The sequence below is a fragment of the Camelus dromedarius genome, chromosome 14 (genome assembly GCF_036321535.1).
Source record: "Camelus dromedarius isolate mCamDro1 chromosome 14, mCamDro1.pat, whole genome shotgun sequence".
NCBI classification, from domain to species: Eukaryota; Metazoa; Chordata; class Mammalia; order Artiodactyla; family Camelidae; genus Camelus; species Camelus dromedarius.
In genome coordinates, this window is record NC_087449.1 from 3,713,749 (window position 1) to 3,739,991 (window position 26,243).

General features: G+C 42.1%; 1 long non-coding RNA gene and 1 pseudogene across 1 annotated transcript in view; one reads left to right on the forward strand and one right to left on the reverse strand.

The window, feature by feature from the left end:
- Positions 1 to 18,934, reverse strand: LOC116156972 (guanylate-binding protein 6-like; annotated as a pseudogene).
- Positions 18,687 to 26,243, forward strand: part of LOC135322860 (uncharacterized) — a 20,910-nt gene continuing 13,353 nt past the window's right edge. Inside the window, exons 1-2 of the long non-coding RNA XR_010383761.1 lie at positions 18,687 to 18,903; positions 20,155 to 20,327. This is a non-coding gene — a long non-coding RNA (uncharacterized LOC135322860). The remainder of the gene's footprint in view (positions 18,904 to 20,154; positions 20,328 to 26,243) is intronic.

Consider the following 26,243-nt stretch of genomic DNA (forward strand, 5'->3'; position numbering starts at 1 on the left):
TCATCTTTATGAATGTGGGGTTGGTGTTTAGGGACCATGTTAGTCAACATCCCAGGAGACGTCAGCTTATGGGTACCAGGTTCTCTTATATTTTCTGGAGATTCATGATAACATGTGCATATATTTATTTTTTTACAAAGTCAGTACTACAACTACACACGCTTCCTGCATATTTATTTTTTCTACTTATGAAAGATACACCTTGGATATTCCCCATGTTAGCACAAATCAAGCTCCTCTTTCATTTCAGTGAGTGCAGAGTAGTCCTTTATACATGTGTCTGGGGACTGACCTCCCCAGTATGTGACAACAATTGAAAGTTGTTTCTAGTCTTGTGGAATTTCAACAGTCTTGCAACAAACAGACTACTACATATGCCAGTTTCAATTTAGGTCAAAAAATCTATAAAATGAATTCCCAAATGCTGTCTTGCTGGATTAACAGTATTTGTATTTAAAAGTTGGATGTACATTGGCACTGTTGGCATTCTCCCTGGTGGAGATCAAACACCACTGGATTCCTGGAACCCTTGCCCGCCAGTGTCATGGCAAACCAAGAATTTCTGGCCCATCTGAGAGCTGACACATGTACTCGGTAATTTTACTTTGTGCATATTTTAGAGTGAGTGAGGTTTTTTTATTTTTAACATTCTTTTTATTGAGTTATAATCATTTTGCATTTTGTGTCAAATTCCAGTGTAGAGCACAATTTCTCAGTTATACAAGGCATACATATATTCATGGTTACATTTGTTTTCGCTGTGAGGTACCACAAGGTCATGTATCTGTTTCCCTGTGCTGTACAGTATAATATTTTTAATCTCTTCTGCACAGAGAGTCAGCGAAATTAAACACTTTTACTCTCTTCACATATTTTGGCTGATTTTAAAAAATGTGTTTGTCGCTCTCTCCTCACTGAGTCATAAGGGCTTGTTATAGTTTAAAGAGTTGACCTCCATGCTGGTATCACTGACAGTGAACGTACGTCCTCTTAGTGATTGTTGTTTTGCTTTTCTTAAAGCTTTTCTATAATTCATCATTGTCTTACAGCTTCTTTTAGATGTCTTCAAATTAACTAATTCAATCCATTTTTTTGTTCTTTTTGACACCAAGCCCTGGTAATCACTTCGGTACCTCTTTGGTAATCATTTTTTATGTTTAAATTTTCCTTGAACAAAACTACCATGACAAATATATTTTAAATGAGCTACAGTGTTACTCTATTCAAACATAAGAAATTTTCCAAAATATACTTAAGAGGAATTCTAAGGCATTTTAGAAGTCTCACTGAGCATTTTCAGCCTAAAACCAGCTACATTTTAATGCCCAGGAACACGGTAAGTAATGCAAAGCTCGCTGCAACACGGGCCACTGTCGACTTGTTTCTGGTTCTTTCAATGTTTTCTTTTATTTAGTTTATTTATTTGAGTAATTAATGTCTTAGTTTCTTTTTAAATCCATCTCTAAGTAGTTCTCTTTGCATCTGTGAAAAGGAGAGAAAACACCCACTTGAAAACACACAGGTGTCAGCGTTGTGTGTCTAACAGCTGCGGCAGCAAAGCACGTGTGTCTGTTTCTCAGTCCCTGAGATATTTTCTGATGTTTGGCCAATATTTGCAAATGTTTGGACCAGGGCAGGGTTTACAGCTTCCCACGATCCCTCAACACCATGTCACTGGGTGGGGAGGGTTGGGCCCATGTCAGGCCTGAGAACTGTCTCAGTCATGTGCTCCAAGCCTAAGAATGCACTTCGGGAGGGAATGTAGGTGAATTGCAGTTACTTCCTATTGCCCAGGGGTAAGAAGACCACACGTATGTCAGAGATAATGGCAACTGTTAACTCTCTTTGGAACACTGGCCACCGAAGTCCAGTTTGGGACAAAGAATGCATTGACTCAAGCTGTGTAATATAAGTCAGGTGGATCTGGAACCAAAGGCTGCAAATTGTAGAGCTTTCAGCCTCCAGCCCTTCCAACAAGGCACAATCTGGTACTTTCAGGAGCAGGTCTATTTCACACCTCTGATGGTTGTACTGAAAGTCCTAAGAACTACAGGGCTGAAGTCCTGTTCACTTGGGGGCAAGTGAGACCCTATAGTCACCACAAATAGCAGCCTAGGAACCCAGGTCATGTAATTTGGACCCTGTGAACCCTAAGACTACAGGAAGTGCTGAGTCTTACAGACATAAGCCTCCAGCTTGTCCAACATCTCTTTGATGTTACAATGGATTTCCCTCTGGGATTTGACTTTAGGTAGAATTTATGCTCCTTTCTTCCTAAGGAGTTGGGGTATCATCCATCAGGTACTTCCCACGCCCCTCCAGACCTACCTTCAGCTTGTGCTCCAGCACACTCTCCTGCTGCCTCAGAAGGTCTTCTCTCTCCCTATCCATCTTCTCTTCCAGCTGTGCTATATTCCCCTTCATGCTTCGCTCCTGCATCTCCAGTTTTTGCTGTTGCTCATTCAGTTTCTCCTTTAGCAATTCTTGCTCCCTTTCAGAAGCCTCCTTCTGGGCACATTCAACAATCTCATAGCAATTTTCAAGAAGGAAGAAATATCAGTTATGCAGAACTGTACCCTCCTGAGCTCAGCCACTAAAGAGACTTTAAAATGGCAGGAGGGAATCGGAACACGCCTTCTATCCAAATCAGGAAGACACGCTTCAGCATGGGATGGAAAGGCACTGATCAGACGTACATGAATCCCAACCTCCTGGAGTTGCCTTCAGACATATAAGAGAGCTCCCACAGAAGGAAAAGAAGTCCCTGGTGTTAGGACATGTTTTCTGTCACACCAAAGTGCATCACAGGAACCACCTTCCCGTCTGTGGGCTCATCCCTGCCCCGTACCTCCCATGGCATTCTCCCCATCAGTGAGGGCTTTGTCTGCTTGCAGGATGGCTTCCTTCACTCCTGCTTGGGACTGCAGGAAGCTGTGAAGGACCTCATTTGCCTGAGGAAGCAGCAAGAAGCAAGGATTTGTCAGGCAGCCAAGATCTAGTCTATTGCAGGGGAAATTTTAGTTCAGTAAAACTACAGATCGGACCCCATGAAATCTTCATCTTTCAAAGGATCCCACAGTGTCACAGATGTCAGTATCATGTGCAGCTCTACAAACAACCATCCTCCATTGTCTGCAACCACAGCACCTGCCCATCATTTTCCTTCTGAATAATGCTCATCTAATCTTTCTTTATTATAATCCCATTTTTTTTTTAACTTCAACTTGTAGATTCTGTCTCCTATTCCAGGAAGCTTTCCTGAGATTTATTCTGAGCTTTGAATGGCTGCTGAGTACATGCAGCTGCCCCACCAGCTCTACCACTTGTGGGCGATGTGATCGCAGGCAGATTACATTTTCATGCATCATTTTCTCAATTTGATAATGAGGATGACAGCGGTACCAACATCATTGTTCTGATTCCTACATTGAATGTCTAGGCAACTTAGCAAAGCAGAAAGAACCTGAGATCACCTCCTCTCACAGGCCAATCAAAACACAACTATTTGCAGAACAACCATCCACAAAAAGACCAGAACCTATCAGAAAATATCTCATACAATTGAAAGAACAAAAAAGGAAACACAAGGTTGTAGGTAAGAGGTGTGGAGCTTCAATGTAGACAAATCCCTTCCCCCGGGTGGATTATTCACAACTGGGAGAATAATGAGACCTGCAGACTTTCTCCCAGAGGAGCGAGGGGTCTAAACCTCAACTGGGATCCCCAATAAGATGTCTAGCCCAAGGAGGATCACAGAGGGAAGGCCAGTGGGGCTCACTTCCAGGAGTCCCAGAAGGATAATGGAAATAAGGACTGCTCTCTTTTGTTTGCTTGTACATTGCTTTTGTTTTGATTGGTAACAGGTTTTTTAAAATGCTTTAATTATTTATTTATTTTTGAGGGGTGTCACTGGGTTTACTTATTTATTTAGCTTTCAAGGTGATACTGGGGATCGAACTCAGGAACTTGTGAAGTCTAAGCATGTGCTCCACCGCTTGAGCTCTGTCCTCTTCCCCTTGAGCTGTATCCTTCCCCCAAGACTCTACCCTTAAAGGGCACACACAGAACCTCAAACGGGCCTGGACCAGGTATCTGGGACCCAGGGAGTGGGACCCAGGGCCTAGGACCCAGGACCAAGGGCAGAAGCGGTAATTTGAGGAGCCAGGATCAGATCTACTTTCAGATTCTGGAGAGTGTCCCAGAGAGGCATAGGGCACCTGCAGCTCACCCAGGGACAGGGACACTGGTGGCCCCCTTTGGGGAGCTCCTTCTACCTTATGGACATCTTGCTGGCAATCACCATTTTGGAATTTTCTCTCCAGCATTTTAGCCCCAAGATCCAGCACCACCCTGACCCAATGGTCTGCAGGTGACAATGCTGGGATGCCTGAGGGCAAGCACCTAGCTCAGCATGGACACAGCCCCACCCATCAGCAGACAGGCTACCTTAGGGTCTCCTGAGCCCACAGCCACCTCTACACGGGATCCTGACCAAGCCCCTCACACCAGCGTACAGGACTTCACCTGAAGCACCCAGGGCACTGCCCTCCAGCCAGAGAACCCTGGACCAGCTCCACCCAATATTGGGAAGACACCAGCCACAACAAAGCCTCAGTCCTTTACCCTGCAGACCCTGCCCCCCACCAGCAGGCCCGATTCTGCCAGAACACTAGGCTCAGGCTCTGCCCAATGAGCAGGTAAACACAAGCTTCAGGACACCCCAGACTCAGCAACAAAATGTGTCAGGAATGGGATCTAACCAACAGTGGCCCAACACATGCTCTGGGGCCAATGGGTCCTGCAGCCACATCTGGGACCTGGCTTTGTCCTCTGGGTTGGCTGGCATTAGCCCTGGGACCTGGCCTCCCCCACCAGTGGGTGGCCAACATCCCAGGGTCTTCTGGAGTCTTACTTCCCTCACCAGCAAACCTACACTAAAGGCCCCCAGGGCTCCACAGTCAGCCTCCTGGTGACCTGGTCCAAAGCACCAGATAGTGGCCTCTGCACAAGGCAGGACCTGGCAACCACGTGAATCAGAACAGACCCTCTGACTCCAATCTGCCGTTCTTTTCCCACCCCATTACTCCTCACCTTGACCCCTTTCCCGGGCACCAGCATATAGCCCTGTTCCAGCTTGTCCCTTGTTTCTAAGTAGAGCTTGTGTCCTCCAGGAGCAAAGAAAGTTCCTTCCTTAAAACCTTCCATCAAGAGCTCTGAAAGCTTCTGAAGCTCAGCCTGACAGTATTAGACAGAGACCTCTTCATTCTGCACCAAGATTTCTTCCTTTTTTTGGATGGTGACCTGCCAGGGAAATGTGGGGTTATCCAATACAAAGAAACTGTTAGAGAGAAAGGCCAACTGTGGTCCTTTGGAAGAAGCAGTCTGACAGCATCAGGGTGCAGGAGATGTAGAGTAATAGACATGGAGTCAGGAAACTACTTCTTGCCCCATTTCTGACTAGCTCTCTGTGTGCCTTGTGGGAAGTCTCTGAACCCCTCTGGGCTCAGACTCCACACCTGTGAAATGATCGATTTGGCATTGTGATGTCCATGATTCCCTTAACTGTAGTAGGAGTAACAGTCAGCCATTTACCCACAACAAAAATGAAATATTCATTATGAGTTAAAGTAGAGTTTCTTCTGCAAACTTGGGAGCTATGGATTAAAATATATACTTAGCAAGTCACTTGCCTATTAATGAATTAACCACAAACTAACCAGAGATCTGAACTCTTCATGGATTCTTTTTTCATTGAGGATTTGTGTGTGTGAAAATTTAGGAACAGGCTTTTTTGCATATAGTGATAAATTACAATTGAGCAGGCTTTGCCCTATGTGAACTAAGATAATTGTAACTTGTAGGATGGTCAAAAGTCAAACTTTCAGTAAAGGTGACTATGGCAAGGAGAATTGTGATCTCCAAGTATTGTCCCCACTGTTGTCCACACTCTGCAGAGTCCCAAGAGTTGTGAATACAATGAACACTCATCCCATGTTTAAATTATGTTACATGGCACAGGCTGACTGTATGAAATGGAGATTACCTGAGTGGACATTACCTAATCACAGGCCCTTTCAAAGATGTTTTCTCCCAGTTGGTAGCAGAAGATGAAGTCAGAGAGATCAGAAAAGAGATGGCTGCAATGCACCATGGCTGGGTTGAAGATGAAGGGTTGTTCCCCGCAGCCTCCATGTGAGGACCAAGCCCTCATCTCCAGCCACAGTGCACTGAGAAAAACATCCACGTGCCCTGGGCTGGGAGTTGATCTGAAGAAATGGAAACCAGTAAATATGTGTTGGTTTACACTGCTAAGCAGAGGGGAATTCATGTTTCACAGTCCAAAATAAAAGCCCATCTTTTAGAAAAAATGATGGGCTGTAGCCAACAGATCTTGTCAGTCATAAGAATCTAAACTAATGTTATGATGAGTTGCACACGAGCCATGGGGACAAAAGAGGGAGTTTGGGATTATTTCAGAAGAACAGACTCAGGAAGGAGACCTTCTAAAGTACGTTACCACAAGCTTCTTCTGGAATTCCCGCTCGTCATCCTTGAAGGAGTGCCTCATGAAGACAGCGATGGCTTCCCTCTTGCAGGCCGTGTGCACCTCCAGCAACCCCTGCAGCGTGTCAGTGGGGAGGGACATGCTCTGGGCCATCTGCTCACAGTAGTTGGTGGCTGCTTTCTCCATGGCCGCTGAGTTCTCACGCTCCACCAGAGTCATCACTGCATCCTCCAAACAAGGAACTGCCCCACTGTTGATCGTGTCCACATAGGCCACCGCCAGCGTCCCCAGCCCTGATGGACACAGGATATTTAGGGCAGCAGAGACAGTTCTTACAGGTTTGTTTGTTTGTGTTTTTTTTAGCTTTAGAGATCTGCATTCTAAAAATCACTAGGCTTTGACTGAATTTATTTTTCTTTCACTTTCTTCTCATCTTCATCTTGTCTTCAGCCTTGTCTCCTCCTTCTCTTTCTTCCATGAATCCTCTTCTTTATAATAACATCACTATGTCTCCTACTCACTCCATCTTATGATTCTCAAATGCATCACATTATAATATTAGGTGAAAGATCTCAAACAATATATTCAAGGGTCTCCAAGAACATCCTTTCCCAGTTTAGTAGAATAAATAAAACTAATTAAACACATACATAATGTACACAGTTTGTGGGTGCTATTTGTAATGAAAGTGTGATCCCCATGTAAAAGTGTCATCAAGAATTTCAGGACAGTGGCAGAAATACTAAACCAAGCAGGGCCCATCTCAGAACAGGGCCCCGTGTGACTGCCCAGGGGCACGTGCATGAAGCCAGCACCGGACGTGAGACTGAGTATGCATCTCTCTCTCACTCAGTGAGTCTACATGGTTCATGACATGGTATTTGTTTCCTCATTCATGCAAATTCACAGAACATCTTGTGTATCACTACTTCCAACACATCCCATGAGACATCTCATCAATGTGCATTTTTCCTAACTTTACAGATGCCTGTCCTTATACTATTACTGTAATAATATTATGAGGGTTGACAGGCTTCAACAACCTTTATGTAGGAAAATTTTAGTGAAGAAGCATGCATTTCACTGTGTGGCATGAACATCTACTTTCCCACATTACATACAGAAGGAAACACAATTGCTGACAAACCCACAGTGCGCTCACAGCTCCATCACACACCCTGACCCACGGAGGGAGAGGCTGCAATGAAAGACTCACCTCCCCCAGTGACCGTGACTCCCTCCTCTAGGGTCTTGGTTTTTGCATGGGTGAAGACATAGGAACAGAAATCCTGGCACTGCATCTGAAAACTCTCATCCAGTTGGTCATCTGGCACTTTCTGCATATGGACTAATAGTTTTCTGGCAGTGACAGTCTGGTCAAAGACAAAGAACTTCCGTTTTGGAAAGAAACTCCTGATCATCTCTCTGGGCATGTTGGAATGTTGGACTTGGGGATCATTGCCTGCAGAAGTGGAGAAAGAATAAACACTGAAGAAACAGACTTCAGGTCAGGGGGTGAGGACTTTCATTTCCAGGGAGCTTTGCATCCCAGTAGCTCCCCTGCCTGTAAATATCCTTTTATTGAATCATGCAAATTGAACTTATGCTTCTCTACCCTGGGCATGGATACCTCCCTCCCTGTTTTTAATTTTCTTTTGTCTTGTTTTTGTACAGAGCTAAGAGTGTAGGAAGTGCTTCTGAACAAGAAGGAGAGGATCTGTTCCAAATGAAAAATCTTATGATTATTTTCCTTAGTTCTTGCATGATGTGCAGCGGAACAACTCGTTATTAGAATTTTCTACAAAGATACATTAATACAAAACTTGTCAGAAATGTATATCTGACATGACAGACCCTGAGACAGAGAGGAAATGTGGGCGGTAAATTAACATCATGGTCAGGATATATATGACCTTGCTGGGAAGATCACATGTGGAGAGCAGATAATACTCAGGACAGTAAATGAACAGCTTTATAAAATCAGAGTCAAAAAATACACATGGTGTAAATATACTTGGAAATGTCTTCAGTGTACACCCTCTCATGGTGAGACTAGCTTATGTGAAGCTTAGACCTCAGCAGTCCTCTGCATTATTTTATATTGGATGTGACATTATTATACAGAGCATGTCTGGGCATATGACAGCAGTTCAATAAATGTTTATTGAAAGGATGAATAAATGATTAAATACACCAAATGCTTATTGCTTTTGGGTACCACCATTATCCTCTCTGTTAAATATAAGTTGAGAAATTAATTTATTATATCACGTGTCGGGCAAGGCTCTAGAATGAAGTGTGATGTTATGAGAAAGAGGAAACGAGGCATTGGACAGTCTTCCTGGAAGAACATGGCTATGCTCTTTCTGAACTTTTCAGTGTACAAACAGCCTGTCTATGAGGGATGTGGCTACATGGGCAAGTACAATGTACAGGGCAAAGGTTAATTCAAAGATTAGTTCTTGTGTTTACCTTGTGATTCTGTATTTACCAATTTCCGTATTGATGAGCTATTTTGCACAGGAAAGGAGAAGCACTTCATATGGAACATAAATGTGTGAGCCTCGGTTTTTCATGGCATCAAGTTTCCTGAAATCATTTGGTCTAACACTGGTTTCTAAATTTCCTCTGTGAACTTAAACTCTGACCACTGGGGTTTTTCCACAAGAATAATGACTGGAGCCATGACATTTGTCATTCACCCAGCACAAGTCCAATCTCAAATAAAGACTGAGGTCACATGCTGGGTGGCAGGGCTCTGCAGACCCCATGACCTCCTGACCTCCCCAGCCGCCTGGCCAGGCTATGATACCTGGAATCAACCTCAAGGCATTCTCCAGGTACTCATCTTCAGTAATGGGGTGTCCATCAAACTCCAGCTCCAGCATGAAATCTCGCACAGTCCACACGAAGTCGGGAAAGAAACTCACAAAATCAGCTGAGTCCTCTCCATCATCAGAGCTGCACGGGGATTTTGTCCTGATCAGATTATTGAGTTCGGTCACATAGCTGGGATCTTAGCTAAGGAATGAGAGGTGCCCCGCAACACAATTTCCAGATTGCTCCACAAAACAAGTTTTATCAGAATTCCTCTCTGCCCCATTTCCCCTTGTCTTCAGCCATGAGAACGGAGTCATGGGAAAGGTGAAGCAGCCTCAGTGGCCATTTCCACTGACTCAGTGAACTGGACCCAGGGCTTCTGATCTGGGAAGGATACTGCAGCTGCTCCAGGGCCTGGTGGTTGATGGTGCTCATGCTGTTGTAAACAAAGCAGCTGCTCAGAAGCACGGCCAGGGTGAAGGTCCACAAATCGCACTTGGAGTCATCCTAGAAAGCAGTGGGGTCCCCACACCTCATTCTCTCATTCGCTTGGTCATTTTCTGTCAGCTGTACCGTAACTCAACATGACGGCAAATGACATAAACTTCAAAACAATGCTCAACCCAAACCTTTCTTATGATGATGTGTTCCCCTCTCAGGGCCTCAGTCACATTAGCTTTTAGCAGAACGGAATGACACCGTAAATGTCTGTCACGTGTTTAATACACTGCCTGGCACATAGAATCAAAGCAATAAGGGAACAATGTTGATTTTGCCAATTTCTCTTGATTATGGGCTGCATTAGGGACACAAATGCCACTTACCTAAACTCATCAGCTGTTCATTGTGTGTCTAGAAAACACCAGATACTGCATTTGCTTGTGTTGCTATAAAGCTCCACAATACAGTCCCTAGCACCAGTGACATGGCTTTCTAGAGGGGCCAATACATGTGCGAACATATAAATGTATCCAAGATGATAAACTGCCTGGAGTGGATCCACATATACTCATGTGAATGACAAAGATGGAATGAAAAAAATAAAATAAAATAAAGACAAAAGAAATGTACTCTGAATTCAGAGCCAGAAATCCTTATGTCTGTCAGAGATGGGATGGCATTCAGATGAAAATAACTGGGCTTTATAGAACTGACAGGATGTGGGTTTGTGGAGAGAAAGGGCAGGTGCAGATGGAAGGACTGGGAAAAGTGAATCAGTACTGCCAGGAACTGCGATTCCACAGAGGAATCACAGGGCTAATTTATTTGTCTGAAATGGTGCTCATGGTGGTGCTAGGAGATGGTGAGGCTGAAAACGAGATGAGAGCAAGTCCTGAGTGGCCTTGGAAGGGAGTCAGATCCTATCACGACATGTAGTGAGGGCAGCAGGTGTTCGTTTGCTATGAGTTTACAATTTGCTATGTTCTGGTTCCTTGACAAATGCAATGAGGTAAGAATAAGAAGGTTATGCAAAGTACGGACTATTAGGAACTGTAAATCATTTTTGGTTGACACCGAGGTGAGTCTTGAATATTTAAACCTGAATGTTTAAATTCAGAATGTCTGAATTCATATCACAGCTCTTTTCTGCAGTAATGAAAGCTAACGGTTCATGGCCACTAAATTTGACATAGACCCAGACTAATATAAAGGGGAAAAGATGACTGCAAGCAGGACTGTAAAACCAGAACTTCTACAATTACCCCATGTCAAGTTTTTTATGGGGGTCCGAGCACACTGTTTATAGACGTCATTGATGAATCTCTCCTCACAGCCCAAATGCTTGGACTAAAATTTTCACGAATGACCTTGATGTGGCTGAACCTTTTCTGGAGATAATTGAAATAGCGTATTTCACTGAAACCCTATTTTCCAGAGTTCTTCCTGTAAACCCTTTAACCACACACATCTTAAATTTTAGATTTCCTTGGTCGCATGGGTTACACCTTCCAGCAGTCTGTGTACCCAAACCTGAGCAGCAGGTGTAGGTTCTCAATTTCGGTACCCATGGTTCCCTGTATTGATAATTCTGTATATTTCTTATCTCCCCAATAAAGCCCTGGGTCCAGACCTCACTCACGGCTATGTCTGTGGCACTGAACACAAAGCCCTGGAATTCTGATGCCCAGTAAGTCTTTGCTTAATTGGATCTTTGACCGCAGTGTAAAAAGTAATATCTCTCAATAATTCTCAAAGTATTTAATCTATTAAAGAATATATTCAAGGGATGAGAATTTTACCTCTTATTCAACATTGGGTTTGCAGTATATAGGAATATGTTATCAAATTTAAATTGAGATGGGAAATAAAATGTAAGTGGAAGGGTAGGGTAGAGCTCAGTGGTAGAGTATGTGCTTAGCATGCAGGGGGGCCTGCGGTCGAGATCACTAGTACCTGTATTGAAAGGAAAAAAAATCCAATTGCCTCCCTCCAAAACAAATCTAAAATAACTTAAAATATAAGTGGACTATCAAGAGCAAAGATTTTCTGCTTTAACTTTCCCACATCACCCAGGCCCTCGGTGTCCAGAAGGACCAGGGTGTGGCTCTCCTTGGAGGGGTGGGGCACACACCACATCCAGATGCCCTTTGTTTCAGACCTCAGTGTGGAGCCCAGAGAGAAACCTGCAAAGGAAGAGAAGAAAACAGTGCGCAGTGATGTAAGACAGTCCAGGATGAGCTCGGGTTACCTTGGCTACCCTTGTCTGCACGTGAGAGCTTGTCTGAAAGGGAGGTTCCTCCATTTAAGCAAGAACAGCAAATCCAACTTCTGTACCTCTTCAGAACCGTCTCAAGAAACACTTTCTGTGACCTGTTCACCTCCTACCAGTAACAGCTCAAAATGTCACATTCTGAGATTAATGTAAACTTTATTAATGCCTTTAATTTTTATCTGACACTGAAGAGCTGCCTTGATCCACTTTCTGATGGAGATGAACCAGTGAGAAGTAGCAGCAGGTGCCTGGCTTTTCTTCCACCCGGGTGACCCACAGTTTCCCAAGGCTTCTACTCCTCTCTCTTGGTCACATATCCTTTCATTTAGCTCCATCCACTTGCTCTGGACTTTGGCACATTCTGGAATCCACTCACTGCCTGTCCCCTCAGGCTGCAGGAGTTACAATGGCTGCCTGGCTGTTGCTCTTGCCACTCCCTGGGTGCCTCCACCTTCTTCACTGTTTCACTCTGCCCTGCTGGTGCTCGTGTAGGTGTCCCACCACTGACCATCCTCAGTTAACCTTTAAGTGGATCATCAGTGCCCTTCCAGCACCTGGACTGGTAAGTCAGCTTTGCTAGATTCTTTTACTTCCCCTTTATCTCTGTATTTTTCTCCTTTCTGTTCTCCTCCTCAAAAGCGATGAGTTATTGGTTCATTGCCTCAGGATATACTAGAAGGGAAAACAGAAATGACCTGTCAGACATTCTGTTCTATTTTGCAAAGGCTTCAACCCACAAAAGGAGATGTGAAGTATATGCCTGAGAAGCTGAAGGTAATATATCTTGTCCAAGACTTATAGCATCTGTCATATGCCAATGCCACCTGTACCTGAGAGCAGAAATGGATGTGATGACACACCAAGGGGAGCACGGTCTGCATGGCTCAGGCACTTCAGTTTCCACACGTGGTGTGCTCTGCACGGAGAGGCTATAAAACCTGAGATGATACACACTATTCTACATATTAATCATACTTGACTGCTTGCTGATCAATGCAGAGCAACCTGACCTTCCCCAGGAGAAAAGACAAGGTGTACCTGGTGCTCATCACTGTCAGTAAGGAGAGTTAAGGACCAGACAGCAGCGATCACAAGGAGAGAGTGGTGACCTGGTTCTGCTCACCCTCTGATTGGGCACTAATATGTGTGTGTGTCTTTCTTCGTGTGTGTGTGTTGCTCTTCCTGTGATATGATTGGCATGGTGGGTCACAGTTCAGGTGTTTTAAAATATAACTAGTGTAGGGATTTCCTCCATGAGGGAAATCACTCCCTTATTGCCTAATATTATCTCAAGTAGAATAAAAAACACACTGTTCAAACTCCTTGACTGGTATCTTTTTCTTAGAGTTCTCAAATCTTGCATTCCTCAAAAAAAAAAAAAAACAAACAAACAAACAAAAAAAACAAACAAAAAAAAATCATGTTCAATCTGGCAAGGAAAAATCCTTGATTGTTGGTCAAGAGTTCCTCTAAAATAAAGACAAGGATTGTGGATTGTGTTTTTTGTTTGCAACCAATGAGAGATTGCAAACCAAGGAGGTAAGAAGAAAGGAAAAAAATAGAGTGTGAGACAAAAATACAGAGAGTCTGAGAGAGACAGTGAGACATTCCTGAGATCCTTTGAGTTTAGTGGACTGAGGTCCTACCCTCTGATACTGTGAGCCACTGAGCCACAGAAGAGAAAATTAGTAAAAAATAGTGAATGTTTTTTTTCAGACAGAAATGCTCAACAGGATGTAGGTAGATGGTCCTACAAACCAATAAGAAGCAAGCAAGCAATTTGTTTGGAAAAAACCCCAACTTCTTGAGATAGGAAATGTAAATCACAAATAAATGTGTGACTAGGTGCTCAACATTAATTGTATTGAGGCAAATAACATGCGACTACAAACACACACCACATCAGCAGAAGTTAAACTTGTTTTTACCAAGGTTTCATGAGGATGTGAAAAATTCTTAATTACTTCTAATGAGCATACTCACTGAATAGGAAGCTTAAAAGGTTGTTCAATACCATCTGGAAAGGCTGAAGACAGAAAGACTCCTTGACTCAGCAAGTCCACATCTGGGCACATCACACAAGGAAGCTGTGCACATGGGCACCAGGACACAGAGACAAGAACTCTCACAATGGCACCATTCATAAAGCAGCGGAGCTGCACGTGACACAAATGTCCATCAGCACCAGTGGGTGAATACACCGTGGTGCCCTCTGACAACTGCATGCTCTTCAATCAGTGAAAATAATTATAGACACATATGATGAACTAGATCAGCCTCGTAAACATCTTAGCAAGACTATGAAGCAAGATCCTAATTAATACCAGCATGCAACTTCCTATACCAAGTCCAAGCTATGTTTCAGAAACATATACATAGATTGTAAACTCATGTATACATAGGAAGAGTGAAAGAATACAGGACAAAAATCAAAACATCGCTTAGCTGTAGTGAGGGTGTGAGGCACGTGACATGGGCTTTTGGGGGTTGGTGATGTTTTATTTCTTGACCTGAGCAGTGACTGAACAGATGATCACTTTGCATCATCAACTTTATCATATATATATATACTTATCATATCATATATGTATATATACAGTATATATATGTATATATACTTATGCCCTCTTCTGCATGTGTTATACTTCACACATTAGAAAATACTATATAGAGAAAGAGAAGGAGTGTAGTTTATGAAAGTTTTCATTTGAAATAAAGCCAAAGAAAGGGGTAGTAGCCGCAATGAGATATGTGATGCAGGGAATTTGCTGTCCGTTCTTCCTTCCATTCCTTTAAAAAAAAGAAAAGGACATATTGAACAGGTTTGTGTGCTGTCTGAAATGACCATGTGGTTTAAGACAAGAGTGGTGAAGGAGAAAAGAAGAGAATAATGATTGCAGATGAGCCCCTCAGCAGCTGGGAGTAGATGGGATCAGGACTAAGTAGGTGGATGGTTTGAAAGGTGTGGCAATTCCCTATTACTGGAGAAAAGAGTAAATTTCATGGAGAGAAGTGTATGAAGTTATAAATTTGGTGGTGAGAGGCAGAAGCCCCCTTCAGTGTGCAGGGTTAGGTTCTTTCTGAGCAGGAACCTGTAGGAGGATGCTCAGCACCCTAATTATCCCTGCTTCCAAGCACATGGCCCTGAGCAGCCCTGAGCAGCACTCACCATGGTTCTGTCCCACCTGATGGTTCATCAAGTAGGACTTTCCCATCCGATACAGCCCTACAATGGCCACCAACAGCACAGGCTGAGATATCTGGTCGAGAATCTTCAGCGCATTTTGATTTACTGTCATATGGTTGTTCTGTCTTTCCACCAGACAGATGGGGTTCATCATGCTGAGTCCAGATGCCATGGGAAGCTGTTACCTAGAGCAACAAATCAGTAGAACACAGCTCACCTCTCATGGTCACACAAGTCACGTGCATGTCAGCTTTTTGCTTGTGGAAATTTTATATCAACTTTCTATGTTTTGTAAGCTTTCAAATGATAAATATTAGTCTACTGTGCCAAGGCTGGATACAGGTACCTTCTGAGGATCTCTTAGTGATCCTCAGATGAACCCAAGAACAACGATGACAACATGATGCACACAGTGAATAGACTGAGAAAGCAAGGGCCTGATGATGGAGACCTGACAGGTCTCTGAGGTTTTTATTTTTCATTTTTGGTGGGGACAGGCATAGGTATTTAGGTTTACTTATTTAATTGTTGTAGGAGGTACTGGGGATTGAACCCAGGACTTTGGGCATGCTAAGCCTGCACTCTACCACTAAAGCTATACACTCCCCCGATGGAGCCTTGAGAATACTAACATTTTGTGGGTAAGTAATGGCAGAATGGGGCTTAAAGGATCTGTGGAGTGACCACAGAAGATTTCAGGAATTCCAGAATGATTTGGTCACTCAGTAACTGGATAAATATTTATGGATATACTGCTATGTGTTGGACACTATTCTAGGTGCTTAGTATCAAACAGTGAACAAAGTGGATACAAATCCCTGCCTCCTGGAGCTCCACCTAATGGAGGAGACAGATACAATCCAAAGTGGAGGAGCAAAACACTAAGTGTCTATTAAATGATTTTAAATGCTCCAAAGGAAACAAGTAAAGCATGGGACAGAATGAATGGGAGGTAGAATTTACATAGAGGGTAGTCAGCCAAGGCCTCAGCCATAAAGGGAAAAGGAATATGATTGGGGACCTTGGTAAGGACAGATACAGTGGTTTGCTGGGAGCAGGAATGGGCTGGAGGAGGCGTGACTGTGAGAGAAAGAAGGAGAGATGAAGAAGCCAGCTCTCCCTCAAACACAACAGGACAGAGATTTGTACTACCTACAAAAAGTCGTGCATGCAATCATTAACTTACTAACTGAAATGACAGCACATCTTTGATTATTAAGACTGATAGGGGAGAGAGGCAAGCAACAGGGGCATCTGCCTAGATCTGTCAGAGTCTCACATCTGGGCCAGATTCTACTTTAAATGGTTCCAGCATGATGATCTGGTGTTTCATGATACCCAGAGCAAACAGAGAGCTCTGACTGTCCCTTTAGTTTCTTTCAGACATTACAAAGCAACAGTCACACCTCCTTATACTCCAGTAGCTGTGTGACCACCAGAAAGATTCATTTCCCTGGGCCTCAGGTTTTCCTTCTGTAAAATGGCAGCACTAATTGTATATATGGTTCATTAGGGTCACTAGGGAATTAAATACCTCAGAATGTTCATACTTCTCTTAAAAATCATGCTGGTACCTGTTAAACCCTGAATAACTACTGTTTTAAAATTGAGTATTCACAAGGCCGAAGGCAGTGTTGGTCAATTCTGAATGAAGGTGGAGGATTGGCTGTGTCCTGAGGCAGTGGCAATTCCCTCAGTGGGTGCAAGAAATTGGAGGTTACATGCCATGAGGATGTTGAGCAGGCCCCAGAGGCTCAGCAGTAACAAATGAGAGGGACAAAACCGAGGGAGATAGAGTCAGATGGGAGGCCCTCAGATCTGCACGGGGATGTCAGAGCACCCGGTCTACAGTCTGGCTGCCAGGGATCAAACCCAGGAGTTGAAGTCACTTATTGTCTGTTGAGACCTTGACAAAGGAACTTGAAACTTTAAGCCTCAATTTTTGATTAATATCATATGGAAAACAAGAATTCTTGCCTGATTGACTACTGCACAACTGGTAACATGTAGGTTCTCAGAAATTTTAAAAAACATTTCCTGCATTAATTTACTCTTTCAACAGCAAGTAAGTTAGACAATGTGTTATGCTGTGTCAGTGCATACTGTGAGCTGTCAGTTGCCAAGAAACATAAGGTATATACAATCTTTTGTTAGAAAAAAACATGATTTTTTTTAACAGAATTCCTCTCCGTAATTTCTCTTTTTTCTATAGTGGATTGGGAGAAGAGATGGGGGACTAAAATGAGCTTTTACTGCTGTGTTATGTGAAAATTAATAAATGGAAATTTCACTCAAGTGGAGGCCAGAAGGGGGCGCTCTCATGCGGTACCACTTGTCAGTTACAGAAAGACTTGTCAATGACAGACCCCCAGGGAAGAATCATCAACAGGAAAGTCACCAAGGCCAGTTCCCAAAAGGAGCAGGTCGACAAGAACTGTCCACCCAGACACCTCAGCCAATGAGAACCAGTCATCATCTTATTTTTCTCCAATGGACTTTCTTTGAAAACAGTCCTTCCCAACTTCCTCTTTTTTTTCTATAAAAAAAGATTCCTCTTCTTTGTTTCTTGGACTGCTGATAGATTTTGCTAGAGCTTGCTTGTCCCAAATTGCAATTTTTCTGCTATACTTGAACAAACCCACTTTTACTTGAAAACTAACTGTTTAATTTTTAAGGTGAATAAGCAAGAGGAATTGTGGAAATCACTTCTTAGACTGAACATTGATAAAGCTTTGTGTAAGAGTCAATGAGTTTACAAAGATTTTGTTTTTAATTCAGACTATACTGAGTTACCAAAATCAAGAAGCCTTTTAACTTTGAAACTAAATAAGTAGAATAGTGCTACTAGATGGCAGATGATCAACACTTTGCAAATTTATTCCTGAGTGTTGTCTGGGGTGATGGTTAAAAATACCACATGCCCTGTGTCTTCAGCAATTATGAAGTATTCTTGATGCAGATCATGTTTGGGGTACTCAAAAATAATCCACGATAAACAAACATGCTTACACTTACAGTTATGTTTAATAGCTTTTAACTGAGAGCCACATTTAACTACTGCACATAATCCAGCTCTGCAGTATTTGGAATAGCAAATGTTAACACAAAACTAATCCAGGGTCAGTCTTTCAGGATGTAAGCTGTCTATATGTCAAGGGCCATCTTTTCTCTGCTTCTCCAATGCCCAGAGGGGCAGGGGCAGGACCTGTCTGAGGTGGGGAGGAGGGCCAGGAGGGAGGGAACTGACTTGGTAGGGACCCCATCCAGCGCCTCTGGGAAGAGGCTGGTGAAGGGTTATCAGTGCTAAAAAGGACCTCCATCCCCGTTCCTCAGATGAGGCAGGACACATTCTTCCTTCTCACATGCACAGGCCTGTCAGCCGCCCTGCATCCACATGGAGCCTCAGAGCTGGCCCAGCCCAGGGCCAGATCAGCCGCTCTCCCTTCTACGGAGCTGGCACACGAGCCTCCCCACCTTCAGCGTGGGGTGTGAGCTGGGGGAGTTCTTGCTATGCTTGTTGCTAGTCAATGGCAACCTGCAGGGAAGCTGAAGTTTAGAAACAAACTCACGTGGCGCTGCCGATACACCACGGATCAAGTTCTCAGCTGCCCTGGGCGCAGAAGCTCCTCTGGCCTTTGGCTCTTCTGGAAACGGATTCTTCTCTTTAGAAGATGAAAGGTGGGCTGGGTGTTAAAGCAATCCTAACAGTGTTCAGACTGCTTTATGGGAAATGAAAGCGAAAGGACAACGCATTTTCTGGGAAGGGTAGAGACTGTCTCCTTAACTTCCTTTCCTTTTGTTCTTTCTTGCTTTCTTGTTTTTTTTTTTTTTTTTTTGCTTCCTTTCTCTCTTGCTTTCTGTTTCTTTCTCTTTCTCTTCCTTCCTTCCTTCCTAAGTCCCTATGCAGGCAGGAATTTGGATGAAGTCAGGGAAAGAGAGGTTTCACACCTGGCTGAACAAACCCACCTTTGTCCCTCCTCCACGGGTTCCTTAGGTGTGTCCTTGACCCAATTGTGAACATGGGGCAAGTAGCTGCCAGACAGGAGAGTTCATGTGCCTGTCAGTCAGGGGTGCTTTTGTGAAGAAAGAGGTTTATTAATCTGTCTTTGATTTCAGAAATATTTTATGTGCTTATTTCTTTTCTCATTCTTTTTTTAAAAAAAAATGTTTTGTTTTTCACTTAGTGATTTTTCTTCATTAGCATTACATGTGTGTATAAAATCCTTGATTTTATAGCCCAGACATATTCACTATTATTTTGTCATACTATTTTTCCCTTGTGTTTGACTAGGGAGGATCCAGATTTGGCAGTTGGTGGGTGACTGAGATTCCTTCTGCCTTGTTGTGTATGCTTTAAAGTATTGTACTTACCCAACAGGTAAAAGCTTGACATCTGCAATTATGGCACCAGATTCCTTTCTCTGAGGAGCTGTGAGCCAACACGCTGAGACACTGAGGTTTGCAGCAGAGAAAGGGTTTATTTGGGAGGCAAGCAAGCAAGGAGGCAGGAGAACAAGTCTTAGCTGTGCCCCCAAGAATGGGAGGTGCTCGGGATATTGATGGGATAAAGGAGCAGGGTGGACTTAGGCTTTGAGAAAAAGTTGTTGGAAGTGAGGAAAAGGTGAGCTCATTGGTGTGTGTGCAGGCCTACCTGAGTTCCGTGCTTCTTCATGGGATGCGTGTGCAGATTCATGGGAAGCTGGTGTGAAACAAGCAGGCTGGGATATAAATAGATCACCCATGGGACAAGCAAGTCTGTTCTGCTCAGGGTCTGTTCAGCCATATTGGTACCAGTGGTTTCAGTCACTTTGGTTGTGTTACAAGAAGAGGGCTTAAAAAAAATGAAAGAAAGAAAAAAGAAAGCTGTCCCTTTATCTGCTTTTCTGTAAGATGAGCTCAAGATTTGTTAGTTACCAGTTTCTGTTACAGGTATTTAACCATCAGGGATGTGGTTTCATCGCCACATCTGTGTGTCAGAAGGAAGGAAGGGAGAGGAAGGCAGATGGGCTACAGTCGCAAAGATCCACGGCCAAGACTCCCCCAGAGCACGTGCTCTGGTGCATGTTCTGTCCGCAGACTTGCTCAGCTGCACGAGCAGCTAGGTGAGTATCGTCCTTAGCTGGACGGCCACAAAATCACTTTGTAAAATACACTGATACAATATTTGAGCTGCAAAGCATGTTATAACTAAACGTATATACAGCAGAGTCAGGAACAGGTTTTTCTAGAATCCTGAAAATAAACGTGGCATATTTAAAATTTGAACCCAAGCTGAGAAAACAACCATGGCCCTATAATTCCTGAGCCACCATGACTGATTTAGGGAGACATGTGCTACATGACCCAAGACCAAACAAATTTAATCCTTTCTCAGTTACTTGGATACAAGGGATTTGTCTCCCTCCCTTTCTCTCTCTGTCTTTCCTTTTTCTCCAGGTCTTGGTCTTGTTTGGCTCTCAAGCTGTCTTCTCTTCTGTTTCCATTAACTTTTCATTGTTGACAATGAGGAAGTGAAGATGTGTTTTGTGATGAAGACTGAAAGGGCACTTAGATATTCTTGGCTTTAAAACATGACAGAAATTTATTTACAGAGGGGGAAATAAATTTATAGTCTTACTTTCAGCTTCCATTTTGTGCAATTTCTTCAAGAAAAATACTTTAAGAAAGTGTATTCCATAAGTCTAATTCCCAAAAGTATAATATTGGAAAAGGATGAATGATTAAAAGGAGATCCAAAACTGAAGGCAGTCAATGAGGCTGAAATTTAGTGTTTTCATAGTCTGTTACTTTAACTCCGAAAAAGTGGTCTAGCATCTTATTTTAGACATTGTACTTATCAGTCACCTAGTGCACTCAGCTGGGTGTCTGGCGAGAATCCTGCCAGAAAGAGCCTCATTTTCCCATCCTGCTACTCAGAGTTAGTGAAGGAACACAGCTGGGGATGTAGCAGCATTCAGTTCAGAAACCTGAGTGCAGTCATTCAGGTGAGGAAAATGTGCATACAAAGGAATATTGGCCTCTGTGGATAAGATTCATAGGCTTGTGGGCTTTAGACTTGGAGAGAGTGGCCAGTGGGACAAAATGTTTGCCAAAACAAGGCAGAAGTGAAGCACCTTGTATATTGCTGAGCACAGAAATAAACAAGGCCAAGAACAGGCACTCAGAAATGTACAGAATGTAAGGCAACAGAGCTGGTGTGCTGATCTGGCCATAATAAACATGTCACCCTGCTCAAAACCGGAGTGCAGTGTATCACCCGAGAAGACTCAGCCATAGTCTGTCTGGGACATGAGGTAAAGGGAATACCAAAATGACAGTTTTGTTCATCTCCCTCGGTGTGCTAAAGACAGATGTGTATTTATACCTCCTTTACACATTCCGAGCACTTGTCAGGGAGGGTCCATTTAAAGGAACGTTGAGGAATGTATAATTTATCACTTGGGTGTCAGGGTTCACTGAAGGAGTGATGGTGCTCAGGGTAAACTCTCTTTAGATCCCATTTATAGAGGGGAAAACTCATTGCTACTTTAATGTTTCCTTTTATTAGGAGATGAGAGTTTACCTGATCAGAGTTCACAGAATACTATTGTTGGGTGGGGGTGAGGGGAAGGTGTCCATTAGAGCTACACTGAAAGGGAAACCAGAAACTAATGCAAAATGGAAGCTCCAAGTGCCTCTGCATTCATCCACTGCAGTGGGTCTCATTCAGTACAATCAGCTTTGTTGGATTTAGTTTGTTTAGATCTACACATAATTTATGGGGGTGTCTACCTTCTCACCCACCTCAAATCTTTTTCAAGAATATGGGAGCCTAACAGTGATATTACAATTATAGGAGTATAATGCAAATTTAAACTACGTATCCAGCTCACCTAATTCCTGCATGAGAGATGGTGTAGCTGTCTGTCAATGAACCTCTCTCATTTGTCTTGGTTCCTGCTTGGCCGTGAAGGGAGCAGAAATTGCAGCCATGACCTGACAAGGATCTACCCTGTGTAGATATACTCTATTTCAACCTTTTCCCAACACTAAAATATACTCAGCTGAATTCTTCTCTCTATTTTGTGCCCTTTGGTTCTATCCAATTCCTGATAATGATAAGAAAAGCAAGGAAATTCCTACTTGATAAAGCAGCCAAATTTGGAGGAAAACATATACATTTCTCTTTAAAACTATGGTTTTTCATTTAGCTTGCTGTCTGTGCTGGTAAAGACCATGGCAGTATGTCAACATATCCCTCCCAAGATGAGATTTTCCCCAAAATTTTAGGAATGAATTTGGCCACTTCCACAACACAGAATAAGCCCACAGTTGTGGGACATGCATTCCACTGGTTCTACCACAAATCATATGATTCAACACTTGCTTGCCCAGTAGAGCTGTGGAATACATTGTTATAGAGGCAATTGAGAGGTCAGTTTAACCATGACTTTTGTGAAGATGGGGTACCATTTTTCTGAATAAGGTAAGTAACTTAAACCCATAGTCATGATAGGGTTCTGTGCACCCAGTAGACGTAATACATGGGATTGGAGGCCAATGGCAGAATGACTAGTAGTCCCACTCAGTATCACTCCTGATGACAACTTTAGGGGAATTTGTGTTTCCTGAACTTGAAAACCTTGGCTTGTGTTTCCCAAGATCCTGGTTCCTAGAGAGGGAGTGTTTCCACCAGTGGACGAGCTAAGGGCCACTAAGCTAAAGCCATGCTGCTGCCTGTTCTCTCTGGGCATCTTGTGCAAATAGAACAGGCACAGGGATGAGTCAGCATCTTTTAGTTATCATAACAATTGACTGTGATCATCATGAAGAGGTAGGTTACTGTCATATGATGGGGGCAGGGAGGAATATTTTCACTATAATAATAACATGTAAGTTCCAAGGTATACATTTACCTTCCCAGACCATGTTTTCCTAAAAGCAGAATAAAGCCATTGATTCTTTTAAATCATGATATGTTAGTTATGCGTGTTTTAAATTCTAAGCTAAGCAACAGACTCAACTCAATTCACATCTTCTAAACAAACAGAAGACAAATGGAGGATTAAATATATTCAGTCTCTCTGAAAGAAAGCATAAGAGAGAAAAATAAACTCATAATAGGCCAAATGGAAGGAAAGTGTGAAACTATATAATATACAAAATCATATAGCAATATGTATATAGCAATAAATGAATAAATATGAAATTAATGCAACAGGAATAATGCATAGTATGTACATAATATCAACTAAAGCTTATGTTATTCTTGAGAAACATCAAAATATAATGATATGGAAAGGTCAAATGTAAAGAAAGGGGATTTGATATACAACACAAATAAAAAAAAGCACTATAGAAAACAAAAATTTAGTATCTTATAAAAACACAAGTGATAGTTTGTGCATGGAATATATAGCAGCATTTAAAAGTAGACTTTAAAAGCAAAAGACCCTGTGTGTAGTCATATAGAAAAATGATGACAGTTTCAGTTTTCCAGAAAGACATAATAGTATTACATTTGTATGTACTTTATTACATAGTCTCCAATAAATTAAGAGGAAGTGGGTAGAACTAAAGGACTAGTTAAGTCTACAATTTTAAAAGCACACTCATCCCACTTCTGTGATTGATCATTAGAGCAAACATACAAAATCAATAGTGAGGTTGGAGCTTTGTAGAGGGGAATTAACAAAACTGAACAACTAGAGATTTAGTATATTGATAACTGTGATCAAACACTGTAGAAAACATACTTTTTCATCTTTAAGAATTAAAGTCAAACTGAGTATATGAATTTACCATAAGAAAATTTTAAAAAATGCTGACAAAAATGTAACTAGAAATTCTTATATATTTATATAAATAACCTATAAGTCAAAGAACCTTTTATTTTGAAAACTACAAAATACTTTAACATGAACAATAATGATAATACTATACATCAAACTTTCAGGATGCAGCCAAATCACTAATCTCAGTGAAATTCATGGCCTCAGAACCACATGCTAGTAAAGATTTAAAGTGGAAAACAAGCTAAATATCAATCTCTGCATGTGATACAACTACAGAAAAAGTAGAATAAACCAAACTAAAAATGGAAGCATACTTAACAAAACAGAAAATCAATATAGAGTAAGAGGATCAAAGCGTCCAAAATGTTCATACTTTGTGAAACTGGCAAAGCTAGACTGACAAATCAAAAGAAATGAGACCCGTGTTGCAAATTGCTGAGACTCCAAAATGCCTCAAAAATTATTGTCACAGTCTGAAAAACAACAAAGGACCAAAGAATCTATAAGATCATGCTTTTAAAAATCCGCGATGATTTAGGTGACCAGGTAAGAAGATAAACTGAATTCCAAAAGGCCCAAATCTCCTTTCAGAAACCACTTAAAGTTTTTAACCATTAGCAAATTATAGACATAAGAGAAAAGTAAGTAAAATTTTAATAAATTTCTTGAAGACTGAGTGAAGGCTAGAATTCTTTTTTTTAAAATTTATCATTTTTATCTGATTTATTTATTTTTAATAGACTATTCTTTTAGAGCAGTTTCAGATTCACAGCAGAATTGAGCAGAAAATACAGAGAGTTCCCACACAGCCCTCCCCACCCACACATATATACTCCTCTACCCTCATCATCCCTCATCTCTGTGGCATATTTGGTAATTTCAGTGAACCAACATGGGCACATTATTACCAACCAAAGCCCATAGTTTCCATTAGGATGCACTTTTGATGCTGTATGTTCCTTGGGTTTTGACAAATGCATAATGACATATAGTCACTAGAGTATCACACAGAATAATTTCATTGGTGAGGGCTAGAATCTTGAGCAACCTTGACATGAGAGGAATCCACATCTATTGATAAAAAGTGTCCTACTGGCCTCCATCAGGTGCTCATAAGAAACAGCAGATGCCGGGAAGGAGATGTGTGACATCCTTGGCTGGACAGGCTGACAGGGCTTCCCAAGGTTTGAGGTGCAGCAGGAAGACCTGGAGAACCTAGAGCATGCAGGCCTTCAACAAAGCCTTGCCTTGGGTGACAAATGCAGCAGTCTACCATTGGAATACATCAAGGGCACAGAGAGAGGCTGTAAGACAGCTCTGCAGGTTTGCTAAAAGTTGAGGGTGGAACAGGAATACTCAGGAAATCCTCAGACTTCCCACTCAGATCAATGCCATGGTGGAATTCCAATGGATTAATGGGAAGCTTGTAGCTACAGCAACAAAAAAGCCCAGTCATGTGAATAAAGCTAAACTCAGTCAATTCCCCACAATTAGAATAATTGAAAATTTTCAAACATAAATATTACTATCTCAGTGTCTACTGTTTTACAATGCCAAACATACAATTAAAATGTAGTCAAGCAGAAAAACAAAACCAAAACACATTATAATGGTCCATTTTAATGAGATAAGATGAGGAACAGAACCAAAATCAGAGATACATCATATGTTGGAACAATCAGACAGGGCACAGATTTTAAATTCCTATTATTATTATGCTGAGGGATCTAGTGAGAAGGTGACAAACACTCAGGAACATTTGTGAAATTTTGTGACGACATGGAAACTACTTATAGAGTTAAATGAAAATCCTATAAAAGTAAAGCACAATATCATTGATTAAGGATTATTTTAGAGGAATTAACTTAAAAAGATGCAGGCAAATTGGTGGAAAGAATCAGAGAATCCAAGATAGAGCAACTCATTTTAACCACATGGAAATCAAAAAGAAAGAGAAAAAAATGCAACTGAGCATTTAGTAGCTGAGAACATCTCACAGGACAAGGTCTAAAGGTTTACTGTAGGTAATAGGAAAAATCCAAATAGAAGAAGTAAAGAAGGAAGAAGAAAATATATTTGAAGGGAAAATGGCCAGAAATTTTCAAGAGTAATGAAAGGCAAACAAATGTCAGGTCAAAATATCATAGAACCCATAGCAAAACAGACAGAAGATAAATATGGCCATGTACCTCACAGACTAGCAGTAAAAACCAAGTATAAATACCTTGTAGGGAGCTAGTGAAA